This window comes from Erpetoichthys calabaricus, chromosome 14 (assembly GCF_900747795.2).
Source record: "Erpetoichthys calabaricus chromosome 14, fErpCal1.3, whole genome shotgun sequence".
NCBI lineage: Eukaryota > Metazoa > Chordata > Cladistia > Polypteriformes > Polypteridae > Erpetoichthys > Erpetoichthys calabaricus.
In genome coordinates, this window is record NC_041407.2 from 84,668,719 (window position 1) to 84,688,360 (window position 19,642).

Consider the following 19,642-nt stretch of genomic DNA (forward strand, 5'->3'; position numbering starts at 1 on the left):
AATTTGGAAAAAGAATTTTCCTAGTCATAACAAGAATTCCACTCACGTTGAGGAAATGGAGAGTATCATGGAATGTAAAGCCACCTACATGCACAATTCCAGTCCCATTTGACAAAATTAAGCAATAACTACGAGACTTACGTAATCTTAAAAGCTGACTTGCCATCGCAGATGAATATCACAGATGTTTAAAAGGAGAAAAAGAGAATAAAAATGTATATAACTTGTGACATGTACTTTAATCAATCTGTCATGACTTCTGCCTGGTAGAGATGAACTGTCCAGTCCACCTCCTGCATAAACTCTCCTCTCCTTGAACTCTCTGAGGTGAACTTGTAAAGTCCTCTGCCATGTACACCATAAGCAAACAAATGTGCTTTATATTTATCACCTTGCTGTAGTGAACAAAAGCCGTATGATTCTTTACATTTATAAGTTTAATGGGAGCAGTGGCCAGTGAGTTACGTATTCGGGGTGTTCTAGCAAATCAGTTGTAGGCAGCTGGCAATCTTTGATTTTTAATGCAGTGCTTTAGTCAGTAGGCCTCACTACCTGAGAAGCAATACACCTTATTACTCATAATAAAACAATTAACAAATAAACCAATGCAACTGTAAAAGTAAAATCAAGCAGCTAAATACAATGCAGATGGAAACTAACTTTTTGACCAGTTCATAGAAAATAATGAATCCTTCTAACAGGAGTCACAGGGGTTATGACTGCCCTAGTTGAACTGAGCAAAATGTTGAATATGAATTCTTCTGACTTTCTCAAATGTAACTTCACTTTTGATAATTCAGGCACTTGAATGCTTATTTATGAGAAGGCTGGTGTGTGTGTGTGACATATGTACTGTGTGCTCACTACAAGTAAGCACTTACAAATGCTGGAGGGGCATTTTAGACACAACTACGCAGCATGCCAGCCCTGAGCTCAAAAGACCCTTTTTATTTTCTTTTTACCTTACAATAAAGGCTTCCTCTGCCGTAGATCTTTACCACTCGATAACAATTCTGTTGTTTTTCTTTTCTTCTTTTTTCACCTTCACTCATTCCCAGGTGAGCTTTGTCCTTCTCTTCTTCCAGCTGCAGCTCACTTCGATGAAGCAGTGGGCTCCTTTTTAAAATGGACCTAAGAGTACTTCCAGCATGTCAGTGATGTAGCCAGGGAGCACTTCCAGGTCAGGCAGAACCTCCAAAGGCAATTCCCATGCAGCCCTGTGGGTACCCAAATGGGAGCTATGCCAGATGGATGCTGCTGGTTGCATACTGGAGGAACACATGTGACCTTCTGTTAAACTGACTTCCCAAGTGGGAAATAAAAGACTGTCCATCTATCCACGTTGTCCATCTACGGTGGACTTCCCAGGAGAGTAAACACAGTCGGGATGCCCATCCGTCCATGTCGTCCATCATGCGCTACAGTTAATGCTGTTTTTATCCCAATTCTCAAATAATTATTTGGAATCCTGAGTAATTATGTGTTAAAGACAAATGAGAGGAAACCTTTCGGTCTCCCAAGCTCCACATACTTTTTAAAGTTGGTAAGGTTCCTTCTTTTAACTCCATGATTCCCATGATCCTTGGTGTTAAGAAGAACTTCCTGGTTTCATTCTTAAATGAAATTCCCCTTAGTGTCCACAAGATGCCATTGCATTAATATAAATTAGAAAGAGTAATGGGCCGAGCACATTCTCCTGTAGGATTCCGACGATGTCCTGACCCTGTTTTCATTTTTTCTGTACACTTTGTTTCTGGATGATTAACTAACTTGTAATTTACTTTTATGAGTTACGTCTGATGGCAATGATGTTTACTTTCATAATTAATCATTGGCTTGGAAATGCACTGAAGGCTTTTTGAAAGTCTAAGCAAATGATTGTGTATTTTTGCTTTGTCCGGGACTTAAGTTGCCTGTTCAAAACAGTCCAACAGATTAGTTTGGCAGAGCCGTCTTCTCATGAATCCATGTTAGTTTTTATTGAGTATATTAGTTTCATACAGCTGGACTTATAATTTTGTATTATTGTTTCCATAATCTGCGGTGGGTTGGCATCATCCCCGGGATTGGTTCCTGCCTTTTGCCCTGTGTTGGCTGGGATTGGCTCCAGCAGACCCCCGTGACCCTGTGTTCGGATTCAGTGGGTTGGAAAATGGATGGATGGATGGATGTTTCCATAATTTTTCACAGGGTAGAAATAAGGCTTATTTGTCAATAATTATTTTCACTGATTTTTGCTTACTTAATGTATAGGAATAATATTATATACGGAATGAATGAGCAGTTTGATTGGCTCTCTGTGTGTGTTTCTATATAAATATATGTCCACAAGTTTACAGGCAGTGTGGCCTAATTACAGAGGCACTGAGAAGTTACCCACTAATGACTACTGTTCAAACTTCAGCAAAATTACTTAACTTTGTAGCAATGCTACTTAAAATTGCCTACAATTTCCAGCAGCCCTGGCAGTGTTGCACCATTGGGCACATTCAGAGAGCACAGGGGTTGCTGGGAAGAAGGATAATTAAGCGGGCACTTTAAAAAGGGGACAAAAAGATGCCGAGGGGATTGTGATCAGCCGTCTGTATTTGTCCATACACATCAGTCACACTATTGGATTCTAACTTCAACTACCGTGGATTACAGTTTCTTCTGAATGTATGTGCTGTCCCGTGCCTGGTTGTCCATGTAATTTTGTTTTGGTCAGATAAGTCTTTGTCTGGGGAGCCATCCCAATCATGCCAAATCTCCATGCTGCAACAGGAACCTGGTAGGACAAAACTTTACATTTTCTTCAGAGGCCCATTGTCATCTGCCTCTCCTGTACTGGACTGTGTTGGACTTGATTGTTAGTGTTGTTTACTGAGTAGTGTCTGTTGTTATGTTCAGTTTCATGTATGCATTGTGAGTAAATAATTATCGGCATTGGGGAAATGGGGAGGACTTTTGTGTATATGCATTTTTGTGTGATATTGTTTTTTTCTCCTCATTATTTTTTTAAAATTTTCTTTATTTATCAATTCATTGAGCTGCTTATCCATGTTTCTGTTTGTGATTGCGTGCATGCCAAATCTAGGCTGGATGTGTTCCTGGGGTCCTAGTAACAAAATAAAAAACTCACCATCTTTGAACAGTATGAATTTTAGCATCCTTGCGACTGCTACAACTTCACTGTATCAACAAAAAAAAAATCTATATGGAGTGGTCCATGCAGTATATCTATGTAAATTACACTTTGGTGATACCACAGCAGATCACTCTATGAAAGATTTTACAATGCAATAAAATACAACTAATTCTACCTTACAATACTATACACCTAAGTACACAACTAATTTAACATTTATTATGTACACAAAAAATGTGGAGTACAGTGACCAGGAAATTGAATCACGTGAACAACTTCAATATTATTTTAACTTGAAGCTAAAAGAAAGAGGAAAAGAGAAAGAGGAATTGACTGACATGTACAGGGAGGCTTTGGCTTGCTCAGGCCCAAAATGAGAAACTGTCTTTCTCCAAACAATCTCTTTTATGACCTAAAAACTTCAAAATCCAAACTTTTGGCAAGGAAGAAGAAATCCACAAAGTAATCTTTTTAAATGTAATCGTTTATTTCAAGATAGCAAAAAAGAATAAAAAGATCAAAGAAACAATCCTAGGCGAACAAGTCCCAATTTGCAGTCCAAATTTTAAAAAATCAAGGACAGAAGCAAAAAATATTAAAGAACCGGAAAATCCAATACTCTCAATGAAATGCCCTCTAAAGAACTTTAATGGGCTACTGACGGATTCGGTGACAGCTTCAGAAGATACAAGCTGAAGGCGGTCCTTCATGGTGACATAAGTGTGGCCCCGCCTTCTTGGACTCCACCCACAAAGTCAAAGGAACAAAGGAGAGCAATTCATTACACAAAGACAGTAAATAATAAACCTCTTTTAGGGGACAGTACATAATTAATTAATAACATACAAAACTAATAAAAATAACAAGGAAGCGTGAAAAATAAAGAAGTTAACAAAAACAACAGAAAACAAATGCAAGCTAGGTTGTAGTCCATTTCTTAATGCTCCTTCCATTTCTTAATGATTGATTTAACTGGACTTCTGGAGACTTTAGTGACTTGGATGTTCTCTTTTTATCCATCCCTGACTTGTGCTTCTCATGGAGTTGCTTGCAGTGCTCTTTTGTCTTCATTGTCTTGGTTAGACCACCATACTGACTCAGCACAAGTTGGACGTTCCAGATACGTTCAAGGCCGCTTAGATTTACATTTACTTTTATTTGCTTGGCAAGTGCTTTTATCCAAAGTGACATTCAAAAGAGGTTAAAGTAATTGAGTTTCAGTCAGGCTGGGGGATGTTTTGGGAATGAGTATTACAGGACAAAGTTACAAAACTGACTTTCACAAGTGAAGAACTCAGAACAAAAATACAAGCTAATCACAATTCTTAGATAATAAAACTGAACAGTTAATATCAGTTAGACAGACATCCACCATACAAGAGAGCCTTCAAATGCTTTTCAAAGACTCTGAGGGACACAGGATTCCAAGGTGGAGAGCTTGTTCGACCAGGCAGGAGTGACAGATTAAGAGAGTCTGGAGTGAGATTGATTACCACACAGAGGTGGCATCACCAGACGTTGTTCAATAGCTGACCTGATAGGTCAAGAAGGAACACAGAACCTCACAAGTGTCTCCATACCCAAACTAGGTGCTGATCTGTTGAGTACTCTGTAGACAAGCATCAAATATTTTACCTTAATATGTGCCACTACAGGAAGCCAATGTAGTGATGTGAAAAGAGAAGTGACACATGCCCATCTTGGCTGGTGGAACACCTGATGTGCTGTTGCATTTTGAATCATCTGCAGCGACTTGGTGACACACCCTTGTACTCCTGCCAGAAGAGAGTTGCAGTATTTCAGACGTGACAAGGCCAAAGCCTGGACCAGGAGTTGTGCTTCATACTCTGTCAGATACGGTCTTATCTTGAAGGTGTTGTAGAGAGTGAAACTGCAAGACCGAGTGACTAAGCAACATGTTCTGTGAAGGACAGCTGGTCATCAAACACCACTTCAAGGCGGGGGTACAACAATCAGTGGAAACCCCAGACAGATGATCTCCACTGGGCAAATTATTTGACTTCTAAAATCACATAACTGCACCAGTGATGATTTGTGTGTGTTTTAGTGGGGCTTTGACATCAAACAGTCTGTTGATCAGTGTCAAAAATGCCAAATTAAATTGACTTTGACTTAACATTAAAATGTGACACCTTCCAGAGAGGGATGTACACTTTTATTTTATAGGCTCTGATTTCAGGCCTGGAGTGGCTGCAGCATTTTTTCTCACTTTACTTTGTGCTTTGTGTTCTCGCTTTTTGTCTGTCTCTCGAGTTTATTTATTCAGGAAGAAGCATGATTTGTGACACATTTGGCCTTCTTGACTTTATTCTGGGTGTAGATGGTTACTACAAGGGGATTTCCTTCTACTACAGTGTGTATTAAAATCGACTGTGTAATAGAACTGGGATGTGTAGTGAAGAATGAGGTTCTGTTTGGCTAATTACAAAGCAGGCAATTATTAGACATGTGTGAAGTGTGGAATCTGCTAAGATTTCATAATCATAAAAATAAACCGAACAGGGCTGAACTAAACCTCTTGAGGAGATAAGTGAGTCACAAAACAGTAAACCAAGGGAAGCCATCCTCCATCCTCGTGGATGGAACCACAATGTGGACGGCAGATGAAGCAGACAGGGAGGAGGGCAGCAGGATGTACACAGGCTGCTTATTGGGAGCTCTGGAGAAAGCCCATATAATCCAAACAGCCCCCACCTCCCAGCGCGGGAGGGCTGTGATCTTAGGAAGCGATATCTCATAGATGGTGAATGGCAGTGTGCAGGGCTGGGGGCGAGCAGACAAAGAGAGCTTATTGTCTGTGGCTGAACTGAGGGATGTGCAGGCGGCCGGAATGCCGGGGAGCTGAAAAGGCACTCGTGTCAACCTCCCTACACAAGCCGCCACCACCACCACCACCACTGTCAGCGCTCCCCGCAGCGAGGCACTGCCAAGTAACCCTTCAATCACTGGGCTGCTCTGTCACGAAAAAGTCGCTGTGACTCTTCTGTCATGGAGGAGATCTCCATTAGTATCGATAACAAAACATCATTTCAGTTAGGGTTAAAGAGAGAAAGGAAAATAATTTAACAACATTATACTTTTGGTACCTTTGCAATTCCTTAACCTGGACTGAGATCAAGAAGGACAGAATATGCATACATTGTTCCCTTATTGACATATGAACATGGGAATGAACACAGAGGGAACACAAATGTAACAAACACACAAAGAACTCTGTGGCATTTCTGGGCCTGCGTTTATGTGTGTCTAGTATTTGGGGTGACACGTCCACTTAAAAAGCACAAAGTGCACACCTCAGAGCGCTCTCTTCACCTCTCAACTCCCCTACCATTTGTGCTCTTGTCACTAATCATCCCATGAGTGATTTTCTTACATGATGCAGCTTTAGTTACTCTCCTGGAGTCACTGCCAAGATCAGGGCTTTTGGTGACTCCGGAGACGACTGCACCCCAGGGCTTTCGCTTCCCTTACAGAGACAAATCTCTTAGGAAAGAAACCTCTCAACTGCCTTAATTTTAAGGTCCAACTACTGCTGCCATGTTAGAGCCTGGAAGGTTACGACCAGCTTCTGACATGTCCTACCAGTTCTCACCTTTAAAAGGCTAACAAGGCCCCATTCCTGGGCTTAAGTTGCTGACCTTGATCAAGAAGAATGCATTTTGCCCAGCTGCCAACCTTCTTTGGCTTTCCTGTATCTTCACACAGAGGGTCTGAAAAACCTGGTGCTTTCTACATGCCTTGCTCTCTAGCATCCTCCGAGGAGTTGTTGGTGTTCTCCCCAGGCTGTAGTTCTCAGCGCCATACAATGACCCTGATCGTTGCCCTTCTCAGTGCCCTAGTAATGTAATGGTGCTTACTGCCCACAGGAAGGGCCCTTTTTTCCACACAGGCCTATAGATTGCAATCCCCACTGCTGGTACAGGTTCTCCTCTCACATTTACTACCGTGGTAGGCCCTGTCCTAGTCCTGTGCCAACCTTTTCTGCCTGGCAGCCCCTTGCAAAGTTGGCAACATATCATGACTTTTGACATCAGTTGAGCAGAGTAAAGTCAACAGCAAGCAGTAATTGCTTTGCTTTGGATTTAGTAAGTGCTGTTATGGCCTCAAGGCTGCTGAATTGTTTTGTAGCTTCTAGCACCCCTGTATTTGAAATGGATGGATGCTGGATTGGAGGAATAGATGTATAGCTTATTAATGAATGTACTGTAAGGATGGATAGGTGGTATGTCAGAATGATCAAGCTTTATTGTACTACAAAAAATAATTCTGTTATTTTCTAATTGCTCTTTTACCCGGTCAGTCTTGGTGGAAGCATATGGTAGGAGTGAACACAGAATCGGAGACTCATCCATCAAGGAGTCATAATAATAATATTTGTGCTGTTTATTCCACATTTGCCATACTCAAAGTGCTTCACAAATGGTCAAAAGGATACAAAAGGAATAATAGCACAAAAAAAACAATCAATTTAGTAACACTGGATATAAACTAATGTTAAACAATGAACACCAAATAATAGATTCATACATAAAATACAAAGTTCTGAATTAAAATAAGAAACATCAAGCAGGAATAAAAAATACAAAATTCTAGAAGAGAACCAAGAACAAATAATATAATTTGTGTAAGATGACGTGCAGGAATATCAATGTAGATATTAAATCAATGAAAGATGACACAGATGAGGTAGGAGTTGAGTCAGATCAGATCACTTAGAAGGATACGCCATATTGTGAGGACGATAAAGAACAATCAGTACAACCGGACCGGGTTGTGTTATCAGTTTAGAGCCAAACTCTCGAGGACACTCAGCGGTTATTCTTTTAATGTTTACATCAGACCTAACAATTAATACATTTTATTTATATAGCACCTTTTCCAAACTCAAAAGCACTTCAGAAATTCAAAATGATCAACATAGCCACACACAACATTTAGATGCAAATTATATCCACATAAAACACTACATAATTAAAAAGACAGGAAACACAAAGCTTTGAGCTAGAATAAGGGGCAATGAACCAGAATAAAGACACATAGAACTTTATTTGTCCCCAGAGGGAAATTCGGCTTTTTACAGAAGCTCTTTAAATAAATAAATAAATAAATATACACACATAAACACTATGGTCTGACCACACGTCAGATTGACTAAAAAGGAATAAAAGTTTGAAAGAAAGAAAAGTAAAACTTCTGGCTTGGCTTTCCCAGTTCCAGTGCTGCATTATGCAGGTGTATTACTGTTGGTATAAAGGACTCCCCAGTTGTGTTTCTTGACAGACTTCTGCTGAATAATTTGTTGGCCTCAGTATTGGTGTGTCACATAGCGGTTGTGCAGCAATGTTCATAATGGCACTCAGTTTTGTCTTCATTCTCTCCCTCTCTATGACCTCCAGGGGGTCCAGAGTGTGTCTTATAACTGAGCTTACCCTTTTAGTTAGCATGTTGAGGTGGGCTTCTCTTGAAGTGATGTTACCAGCCCAGCACACCGCAGTGTAGAAAATTGCACTGGGCATCACAGAATTATAGAAGATGTGAAGGACGTCACTTCCCATTTTAAAGGAATTCAGACTCCTAAGGAGAAAGGGACTGCTCTTATAGAATTCCTCTGTGTTACCTCAAAGTCCAGCCTATCATTGATGTGGACCCTCAAGTACTTCTAGGAGTGAACCACCTCTACATCAACTTCCTGAACAGTGACCGGACATAGAGGCTCTTTGGTGAGGCAAAAGTCAATAATCAGTTCCTTCGTTTTGCTGATGTTGAGTTGCAGACAATTCTCAAAGTTCTCCACCTGACTCCCCTCCTGTGTCTCATCCCCTTTATCATTACACTCCATATGTACAGAATCATCTGAGAATGTCTGCAGGTAAGATGACCTGATGGTGTATTTCTAGTCTGAGGTGCACAGAGTGAAGAGAACAGGAGACAGGACTGTCCCTTATGGTACTCCAGTGTTGCTCACATCCACATCAGAGACACAGTCCTTGAGACACACAAACTGCAGTCTGCCCAACAGATAGTGCATTATCCAGGTCAATACTAAAGAAAGAGCCTAGGTTTTTCAAAAGTCTGAGTACTATAGCATTGAAGGCCCTGTCACCCATACAGCGCAGGCTAGTTTGGGGCAAAATTAGATTACCAGCACCAGTGGACCTTAGTGTGTAGACAGAAGCGCAGTGATGGAGGAGGTTACTGTTGAAGTCTGATTCAAGGTGATTTACAGTTTTATAGGTTAATAACAGAATTTTAAATTCAATCCTGTATGTCGCAGGATTGAGCAGGATGGGCAGGATGGGTGTGATGTGCTCAACATTTACAGAACCGTGTAAGGACTCCTGCAATGGAGTTTTGAACAAAATGGTTCTGTGGTGTCAGATTTGAAGGGGCACCTGCCAGTAGGGAGTTACAGTATCTGATGCATGGTGTAATAAAAGCAGGGATGTGTATCTCAAGATCAGAATCTTTGAGGAATGAGTGAACATGGGATATGTTATGGAAGTAGAAGTAAGAAATGTTTCTTAATGTGATGTATGTGGGTTAAATAAGAAAGGAAGGAATCAAAAATGACACCAAGATAGTTAGCAGAAAAAGAAGGTCTGATAAGTGTCATCCCTAAGAGCCACACTTGACAAATGGCCTCACTAGCGTATGCAGTAGACAATGAGATAAGGGATCTCACACAGACATGGGGAGAATATGAAGACTTCACACAGAATTTGTCCTGGTTAGAACTCAAACCAGACTCCAAGCAGTGTAAGGCAGATATACTCTTTGTTGCATCACTGTGTCACTCCTATAAAAACCTGCTTCTTTTAATACACGATTATAGAATGTCAGCCCATCTTATGACACATTCACAAGACTGCTAGTTCAGTTCCTACCTCTTCCTCACTATATGACCGTAAGCAAGATATTTAACCTGCCTGTTCACCACCTGTAAAAAATATCTGTAAACAGATGTATCATATCTTAACCTTATGACTTACTTGGGATGAATGCATCAGCCAAATATGTAATAACAATAAGTACCAGACTGGTTTAATTAAAATAAGAAGCTAACATGAACATTTTAGGATTCTGGAATGAAACTGCAGCACCCAAAAGGAAAAACAAATAAACAAGAAGAAAAAAAAACATAAACATACTGGGTCCAGAATCAAATGCGGGGGTCCTTGGACAGAATACATTGCATTTCTGACAGCTGCAAAACAAGATTCAGAAACACGACAAACAACATTTATTTTTATAGCACATTTTCACACACAGAATGTGGCTCAAAGTGCTTTACAGGATGTCAAAGTAACAGTTATGAGAAAAGAAAACCAGTTAAATTAGGAAAGAATAATAAGGAATAAGTAATACAAAGAAATCAGTACAAGCTTACATAGCATAGAGATATAATTAACAGAAATGTAGACTCCTCATCCTCTTTAATAAAATCCCTGTGTGTATCCAGGTGTCCATGTGTGTGTGTCTTCTGGTGAAGTGCGCATGCGTGGGGCATGGTGCGTTGCGCGATATTACTGTCAGAGAAAGTTAGAGGCGTTTTACGGAAATACAAACCAGTATTACTGCGAGAGGAAATTAAAGATACACAATACAGTGACGCATATTACAGCCACTACAAGCCAGTATTACTGTCAGAGGAGATTAAAGGCATATTACCGACGCACACGCCTGTATTACCGCCAGAGAAAATTAAAGGTATATTACAGACATACAAGCCAGCGGATGTACAAGATAGTATTACTGTCACAGAAAATTAAAGACACACAATACACGGCGGCAGCCCACGAAGAACGGTCAGCTCAGCAAGTAAACATCAACAAAAGAAAGGCTGAAAGAAAGAAAAATACGACCAACAAAAAGAATGAGGTCAAAGTCCCTTGCCATTTAATATAGACTGTTCCTACTAATGTTTATGCACTACTGTTCTAGCGCCCGTTATTGTAACGGGCTAAATGACTAGTATATAATATTTTAGTCTCTAAAGTTGAGTCATATGATGAAGGCCAGATAGGCAAGCGGTCAGACAAAAAAAAAATAAAACTCCAAAAAACAAAATCTGCAGGGGATCCAAGGCCAAAAGACCACTGGGTCCTCACTGGGCATTCTACCTGACATAAACGTTCTTATGTCATTCCACATTGTTTCCAGGCTTCATTGCAGAGGATTCGACGCAGCAGGTCTCATGGACAGCTAGGGAACCTGCCATCATTCAAACATCACCGGTGGACCACACAGTGCCTCAATCATATAGCGGTGGTACAAAACACCACTAGAAAAAGACCAAAAAAGAAAGAAGAGAATAGAAGAGTTTAGTAATAATTGTAAATCCCCTAAGAATATGATAATTCTACACATGTAAGAGTATAACATAAGTGTAGCCAAATTAAAAAAATGTGTTTTTAGGATTTTTTAAAATGATCCACAATGTTTGCCTGGCATATATCTCTAATGTTAAAGTATTCCGTTATTAGAAGATCTACGGTTACGACTTATACACCCATACAGGATCTGACGCCAGAGTAATTTTGTAGCCTGCAGGGTGGATGGCAGCTTTAACGTTGAAGACCTTCCCTTTTTGAATCCAAAAGCTTTCTTTTTCTCTTTAAAGATTACTGAGGAGCAGGGCAATAAGGGGAAATTAATAACAATGCTCAGAAATACTTCTTTACAAAACACAATTTTTCTTCATGTTTTCTTTCTCTTCCTCTACAGAAGAACTATGAGGAGTACAAACCAAGGAGGAGAGAAGGCCGTGTAGTGAAAGTGAAGAGAGAAGGCTGTCACGTAACGTGTGCATAGTGCCACTTATCCTGAGGTAGGAGTCATCTTTTATCTTTTATAGGCGGAGCTCTCTTGTGAAGAATGACCCCAAAGTGGGGTCTAAAATTAGAAAAAAGGTTAGTTTTATCTAGACGAAACTCAGATATGGACACGTGGCAAATAAATAATAATAATTCTTTACATTTATATGCCACTTTTTTCACTACTCAAAGTGCTTCAGTGAGCGGGGAGCTACTTCAACCACCACTAGTGTGCAGCATCCACCAGGATGATGTGATGGCAGCCATTTTTGTGCCATTATGCTCACCACACATTAGCTGTAAGGTGGTGAAGTGGTGAGAGAGAGGGAGCCAGGGGATGATTAGGGGGCCAGAATGATGAGGTCATGGAGGACAATTTAGCCAGGCCATCAAGAAAAACCCTACTTTACAAATGATGTCCTTGGATTTTTAATGACCACAGAGAGTCAGGACCTCGGTTTTATATCGGTGCCATTTTTATAGCACAGTGTCCCCCGTCACTGCACTGAGACATTGTTCCACATTCAGACCACAGGGTAGATGCCCTCTGCTGTCCTCACCAACACCTCTATCAACAGCAACCCACACTTTTCCTAGATGATCTCCCATCCAAGTACTGCCCAGGCCTGAAAGAGCTTAGCTTCAGGTGGATGACCTTTACTGAAGTGCATGTGGTATGGCTGCTGACTAAAAAATTGCAAGATTAAATACAGAAAGTAAAAATTTCAGGTACAGCCGCACAGTGGAGACCAGTAGGTGCTAGTGGGAGCAGTAATATAGTCATGTGGACAGAGAATAGAGAAATTCTGTAGTGAACATGCAACACGTCTCACTGTAAACAAGAATATATTACAACAAATAACTTCATTTATTTAACAGAAAACACAAATCAATTTATCTGATGTACACCTTATCTGAATTTCACTACCACTTGGATAAATATGCTCCCAGTTTCTGAAGCAAGCATAACTGGAGGTAAGACTATATAGAGGTATGCCTCATAGGAAAGAGTTTGGAGTTCTTGCACAGAAATGTGTGATGTGGACAAAACAAAGGATATGATTGCTGACGTCAGGAAGGCCCATGTTGTCCACAACACACTGCATATCGAGGACTCTGTGGTGGAGCTGATCAAGAGCACCAAATTCCTTGGTGTGCACCTGGCAGCTGACCTTACTTAGCCAATTAACACCACATCTCCACAGCTAAAAAGGCACAGCAGGGTCTCCATTTCCTTTGGTGGTTGAAAAACCTACAACCGATTGCGCACACTGCAGGAAGGAACACTGGAACCTCTGTGCCCTCCATTGAAGACATCTTTGTACAGCGTTACGCCATTATGAAGGGCCACTCTCATCCAAAAATCCCACAGTCTCTTTGTCCCTCTTCCATCTGGAAGAAGGTACTGCAGCATCTGAAACAGTGCTCTCAGGTTCTACAACAGCTTCTACCCCTCAGCTGTCTGGACACTGAACTCTGTGCTGCCCCCCTGTACCGAGATCTACTGTTGTTTTTTAGTGTTAGTTTTAATGTTATTTTTTACTATTTATTTCAAATTATTACTACCAATTGACTTACATATTATGTATTTATCTATAGAATATTATAGTTCTATACCTGTCTTACACTTGTCCAGTTTTTAAGTATATTTTGCACCGCGCTCTTGCAGAGCATGATTTCGTGCCACCGTATGCTGCAATACGGTGTATGGATGGTATGACAATAAAGCCACTTGACATGACTTGACTTGACAATTCATAAAGGCTGGCTGCTTAGTCATTGCATGCTGTATGAAGTACAAGACAACCCCAAAACCGTCCAGCACTCTTGTGACACCACATATGACATACTGTGTGTAGGTTTGGTGTCCACATTATACATGGAACGTAACAGCGCTAGTAAATGTCCAGAAGTGAGTGGCTACAAGGAATGGCAAAAGACTGAAGGATCCGATCTGATCCGAGTAGACTTGAAATGGAGGTTAAAAAGAGACATGATGAAAGTGTTTCACTTTACAAAGGGAACAAATCAGGTGGATATCATATTTTATAAGCAAACCATTCTTCAACAAGAACATGTGAACAGAAGTGAAAGCTGATTGAGAGTGAATTGCCCATCAATGCCAGGAGATACATCCTCAGCAGACAGTAGATGTATAAGACAAGTGATGCTGTTATGTGGAACCCTCACATTTTAAAACAGTGATACTTATATTCAGGGAACAGCAAACTATGAGCTTTCTGTCCTGAACAGCGTATTCTTGCCGAAATGTTTTTTGTGCTCTTTTTAATACTGAATAATGTGACACATTATTTATCTTGTAAAGTGAGTGACTTGAATTAGAGGAGCTGACGGCAGATCTACTGTATATAGCATCAAGAGATCTTGATCAACTCCTTGTTTGGTCTGTGGGGGCTTTGTTTCTAAATACACTATTTATTCTTCCATATCCTTAAAGCATTTCTCTTAGGGTAACTGCGGACACTGAACTAGACATGTTAAGCCATTATTGAAATGAGTGTGCTCACAGATGCACTTGCATCTGATGTTGTCTGAATAGGCCATGATTCTTGCAACCTAATTTTGGAATAAATGACTATGTACTCACTGAACAAATTATTAGGAACACCTGCACACCTGCTTCTCCATGCAATCATCCATGCGAAAAGCAAAAAACATCCAGCATGTGCCAGTTCTGTGGACAGAAATGCCTCGTGGATGAGAGAGGTCAGGGGAGAATTGGTGACAGAAAAGCCACAGTAACTCGGATGATGGCTTTTGTACTACTGTAGTGAGCAGAAGAGCATCTCAGAATGGACAACATGTCGAGTCTTCGGGTGGATGGACTATATCAGTAGAAGACAATGAAGGGTTCCACTACTGACAGCAAAGAACAGAAAACTGAGGTCGCAGTGGGCACAGGCTTACTAAAACTAGACAGCTGAAGACTGGAAATCGTAGTCTGGTCTGATGAATCTCAATTTCTGCTGAGGCACACAGATGGTAGGCTCAGAATTTGGCTCCAACAGTATGAATCCATGACCCCAGTCTGCCTTGTGTGAACAGTCTAGGTTGGTGGTGTTCTGGTATAGGGGATGTTTTCTTGCCACACTTTGGGCTTGTTAATACTAATCAATCATCGCTTGAATGCCACAGCCTATGTGAGTACTGTTATGGACCATGTGCATGCCTTCATGGGCACAATTTACCCATCTTCTGATGGCTACTTCCAGCATGATGATTCACCATGTCACGAAGAAAAAGTCTTCTCATACTGTTGTCATGAACATGACAATGTGTTCGGTGTTCTTCAGTCACCTTCCCAGTCACTGGGCTTGAATCCAATAGAACAACTTTGAGATGTGGTGAAATGGGAGATTCACGGCACAAATGTGCAGCTGACAAACCTTCAGAAACTCTGTGATGAAATCATGTCACCTTGGATCCAGATCAACATCTTGTGGAATCCATGTCATGCAGCTGTTTTATGAGCATAAGAGGGCCGAGTAGTTTGCTTAGTGAGTGCATATTAAATGAATCAACACACATGATTCTTATTTGCTGATGGCTTCTTTCATGTTTTTCAATGTCATCTTTGTGACATGTCCATCTCAAGCTGATATTGAGGATTCACTTGATTTAACCCACCACTGCCACACTCTTTGGCATTACGCTCAAGTGACATGACACTCTTCATAGCAGTCATTGAATCTGGCTGAGTGGGTGTAAATACATAAAGCTTATATTTCAGTGTCTTACCATCCATCCAGCCATCCATTATCAAACCTGCTTTATGTTTGGATCACAGAGTTTATAGTAAAATAGTTTAATGAAATCAATAAAATGCAAAAATAAATGATTGATTGATTGAGCTAATTTGTAGATTATTTATTTGATTCATTTAAAAATATGTGTATTTATTTCCGTAATTCATATATAAACCAATTTACAGGTCACAGTAGAACAATTATTTCAATGTTTGTACAACTAAGCTTGTTCAGGGTGACAAACTGAGGCAGTGCTAGGAAGTGACGATTCAGTCTAAAACTGCATCAGTGTTATTCTAGTGGGGGTTCACTATTTGATTCACATGGATATTTGAAAAGATTTGAATTCAGTATGACCATTCTTCATATCCTCGGAAGTAAGCATTACACCTGTAGTATTTCGGAGAATTGATAATACGTTGATGGTATTACTCATGGCCCTTTACGTGGTGACAGAGTGCTAAAGCATGTGCTGAGAACACAACATTAAACACCAGCGGGCATTCTGATGTTGCAAGGAGCAGTGCAGCTCTTTGTTTTTCATTTTTTAACATATGAATGCATGTGCCCCTTAATCCACCCATTGTACAATGAGCTCCCGATGCACTGGTATCATGGATTTTCAAAAACAGTTTTTTTGTGTAAATATATTTTTCACAAATAATAAACTAAAGAGAAATTTTGAGTGATATGCTCAGGCTTTGTAGTACCAGTATGCTTTCTTCCTTTTAAACATTAAAAAAGTAAGTAGATAAAAAAATGAGTTCCATGCAGGCTCTTCCACTAATTTGTTGGTTATGTTCCCATCTCTGGTTTAGTAAACAAAAGCTTTCATTTAAGATAAGCTGAATACATATAAAGAAGTATGTACTGTACATACTGTGTTCAGAAAGTGTTTTTAAAGACATAACTTTCAAGTGAGGTCCAGGGAGCTGCACTTTGGAGCTTTGCACACTAGTAACAGAGTGGTTATGAGAAGGAGTCAACCCATCCGTAAAACGTTTGTATAGATAGACACTGTAGATATGAAAGGCACTATATGATAGATAGGTAGATAGATATGAATGGCACTATATGATAGATAGATAGGTAGATAGATATGAATGGCACTATATGATAGATAGATAGATAGATAGATAGATAGATAGATAGATAGATAGATAGATAGATAGATAGATAGATAGATAGATAGAAATGAAAGGCACTACATCATTGATTGACTGAGTGAATTATTCATAAACCTTAACTTTCTTCATATTTTGTTGAGTTGTAAGTTTAATTTTAAATAGATAAACTTGCCATCTTTGCTCTTCAGTCTACACTGAATAACCCATAATGACAAAAAAAATTTTTAGAAAGATTTGCAAATTTATTAAAATTCAAAAACTGAAATCTCTTATTCATACAAGTATTTAGACCCTTTGCTGTGGAATTGCAAATTCTTGTCTGGTGTCTCCTGTTTGCTTCAATTCTCCTTGAGGTGTTTCAAGAACTTGATTGGAATCCACAAGTGGCAAACAGAATTGATCGGACATCATTAAGAAAGGCACATTTCTGTGTATTTAAGATCCCACATTTCACACTGCATGTCAAGACAAAAACCAAGCCATGACATCCAAGGAACTCTCTGGAGACCTCCGTGATCAAATTGTGGTGAGCCATATATTAGGCCAAGGGTGTAAACCTGTTTCTTAAGCTGTGAGTGTTCACAGGACCAAAGTGTCCTCGATAATTCTGAAATGGCTGTTCATTGAGAGACTGTTTAACCAGACTTAGTAATTGGCCAAAAGGGGCCTTGGTCAGGGAAGTGACCAAAACCCAATGGTCACTGTAATAGAGCTTCGGAAGTCAGTCATCTGCTGAGATGTGAGATCCTGACGGTATAATGACCATCTCAGCAGCAATCCGTCAATTTATATGATAGACAACATCCTACGTGTAGTTCACTAAATGGCATTTAAAGAACTCTGAGAACATCAGGAGAAGATTCTGTTGTCTGATGAGGCAAAAATGTAACTATTTGAGCAAAACTCCAAGCACTATGTCTGGTAAAGACCAGGCACTTCACTTCTCATCACCCACCTTCTTAATACCATGAAGCATGGTGGTGGCAGCATCATGCTACAGTGCATCCAGAAAGTATTCACAGCGCATCACTTTTTCCACATTTTGTTATGTTACAGCCTTATTCCAAAATGGATTAAATTCATTTTTTTCCTCAGAATTCTACACACAACACCCCATAATGACATCGTGAAAAAAGTTTACTTGAGATTTTTGTAAATTTATTAAAAATAAAAACAACTGAGAAATCACATGTACATAAGTATTCACAGCCTTTGCTCAGTACTTTGTCGATGCACCTTTGGCAGCAATTACAGCCTCAAGTCTTGTTGAATATGATGCCACAAGCTTGGCACACCTACCCTTGGCCAGTTTCGCCCATTCCTCTTTGCAGCACCTCTCAAGCTCCATCAGGTTGGATGGGAAGCGTTGGTGCACAGCCATTTTAAGATCTCTCCAGAGATGTTCAATCGGATTCAAGTCTGGGCTCTGGCTGGGCCACTCAAGGACATTCACAGAGTTGTCCTGAAGCCACTCCTTTGATATCTTGGCTGTGTGCTTAGGGTCGTTGTCCTGCTGAAAGATGAACCGTCCCCCCAGTCTGAGGTCAAGAGCGCTCTGGAGCAGGTTTTCATCCAGGATGTCTCTGTACATTGCTGCAGTCATCTTTCCCTTTATCCTGACTAGTCTCCCAGTCCCTGCCGCTGAAAAACATCCCCACAGCATGATGCTGCCACCGCCATGCTTCACTGTAGGGATGGTATTGGCCTGGTGATGAGCGGTGCCTGGTTTCCTCCAAACGTGACGCCTGGCATTCACACCAAAGAGTTCAATCTTTGTCTCATCAGACCAGAGAATTTTCTTTCTCATGGTCTGAGAGTCCTTCAGGTGCCTTTTGGCAAACTCCAGGCGGGCTGCCATGTGCCTTTTACTAAGGAGGGGCTTCCGTCTGGCCACTCTACCTTACAGGCCTGATTGGTGGATTGCTGCAGAGATGGTTGTCCTTCTGGAAGGTTCTCCTCTCTCCACAGAGGACCTCTGGAGCTCTGACAGAGTGACCATCGGGTTCTTGGTCATCTCCCTGACTAAGGCCCTTCTCCCCCGATCGCTCACTTTAGATGGCCGGCCAACTCTAGGAAGAGTCCTGGTGGTTTCGAAACTTCTTCCACTTACGGATGATGGAGGCCACTGTGCTCATTGGGACCTTCAAAGCAGGAGAAATTTTTCTGTAACCTTCCCCAGATTTGTGCCTCAAGACAATCCTGTCTCGGAGGCCTACAGACAATTCCTTTGACTTTATGCTTGGTTTGTGCTCTGACATGAACTGTCAACTGTGGGACCTTATATAGACAGGTGTGTGCCTTTCCAAATCATGTCCAATCAACTGAATTTACCACAGGTGGACTCCAATTAAGCTGCAGAAACATCTCAAGGATGATCAGGGGAAACAGGATGCACCTGAGCTCAATTTTGAGCTTCATGGCAAAGGCTGTGAATACTTATGTACACGTGCTTTCTCAATTTTTTTATTTTTAATAAATTTGCAAAAATCTCAAGTAAACTTTTTCACGTTGTCATTATGGGATGTTGTGTGTAGAATTCTGAGGAAAAAAATGAATTTAATCCATTTTGGAATAAGGCTGTAACATAAAATAAAATAAAATGTGGAAAAAGTGATGCTCTGTGAATACTTTCTGGTTCTTCTCAGCAGTAGAAGCAGGGTGCATGAAAATAACCTGAAGCTTACAGTAAAGATAATACTGGAGTATCCTTGTGTGTCCCTGCCAAAACTCAGACTTAAACTCCATAGAGGATCTGTGGGGAGACCTGAAGATGGCAGTTTACAGACG

At 40.5% G+C, this 19,642-nt stretch overlaps 1 protein-coding gene across 6 annotated transcripts in view; it reads left to right on the forward strand.

Annotated features, from left to right (window-relative positions):
* LOC114665340 (HIVEP zinc finger 3) overlaps window positions 1-19,642 on the forward strand; it is a 488,325-nt gene that overhangs the window by 288,064 nt on the left and 180,619 nt on the right. For all 6 annotated transcript variants that reach the window (XM_051936193.1, XM_028819849.2, XM_051936188.1 and 3 more), the window contains one exon: window positions 11,873-11,975. The gene's annotated coding sequence lies outside the window, so the exon portion shown is untranslated. The remainder of the gene's footprint in view (window positions 1-11,872; window positions 11,976-19,642) is intronic.